This window comes from Fragaria vesca, linkage group LG7 (assembly GCF_000184155.1).
Source record: "Fragaria vesca subsp. vesca linkage group LG7, FraVesHawaii_1.0, whole genome shotgun sequence".
Taxonomy (NCBI): domain Eukaryota; kingdom Viridiplantae; phylum Streptophyta; class Magnoliopsida; order Rosales; family Rosaceae; genus Fragaria; species Fragaria vesca.
The window spans coordinates 10,463,997-10,465,196 of record NC_020497.1 but is presented as its reverse complement, the minus strand read 5'-3'; positions in this window follow the sequence as shown (position 1 = coordinate 10,465,196).

Sequence of the window (1,200 nt, the reverse complement as noted above, 5' to 3'; positions counted from 1 at the left end):
GATATGAGCGTTTTCGTGTGATAAGTGACGATGGATTAGGGTTACCCGTTTCGATCGAGTCCTTAACGTTGTCGGATCCAGTTGAATTTTTTACCATAGACATCTTTCGTCATAATGATCATATCTGACGGTCGAATTTTGGTTTGTGAATTTTAGTCATCAGAATCACAACGTGTCTACTAATGTTGTATAACTTGTTTAGTAGGTTATACAACTTTGTGAACCAACTCTATATAGGAAGCAAAATTATCAAAAATCTCATGAAATAAGATGTGTTCAGAATAGTGAAATACAGCTATGGTTCAAAAATCACGTAAATCGGGTAAAGTCTCGGTGCCGATAGTAGCGGTCAACCCTATTTACCGTTATTATTCCCTATGGGGAGCCCTATCGTCGGAAGGCAAATGTCTCAAAATTTTTATATAGGCGGTTGCGTCTCATCTACGTGAAAGTTTTTCGTGTGGAAGGTTTGATCAAACTACTTAATATAGAGAGAGATATGAGCGTTTTCGTGAATTTATAGACTTTAGCCGACGAGATATTAAAAAAATCGTCGGCTAAGGTCAAAAATTTTTGGGCGGTAAACCAAATTTGGAGGAAAATTTTCAAAGGACTTTAGCCGACGAAAATATATGAAAAGTCATCGGCTAAAGTCTAAAATTTTCAAAATTTTCAACCAAAATTTTTTGGCGGTCAACCAAAATTTTCAAAATTTTCAAAAGAGTTTAGCCGACGAAAATAAAGAATTTTGTCGGCTAAAGTTCTTTATATTACCAAAGGTGGATTGTAAGAAATCTATTTTGCCTGCCAGATTTTCTTCTCGGCCTAGCTCCGCCGTCAAGCCACCGGAGACTGCCACACTTGTCCCAAAAGTTTCGCCGTCGTCTCTACTTCATTGCTGGATAGGTGGTGCATCGAGTGGCGCTGCCGTGAGAGATAAATCGAGCTCCAAAACTCCGCCAGTTCGGATTCGGTGTCGATCGAATTTCTCCTTCCTCAGGTCACCATTTGGTGAGTTCTATATATGGATAAGTTGAGTTTGATTAGTACTACATTCCCCTAGAATTTGGTAGCTCGATTCGGTGTGTGTGAGGAGAATAGAAGATTTGAAGTTTTTAGGGTTTAAAATTGGGGATTTTTATATTTTGATTCAATTGACCTGTTTAGACTTAGAATTAGGCTTTGACTTCTTCTAGAAAG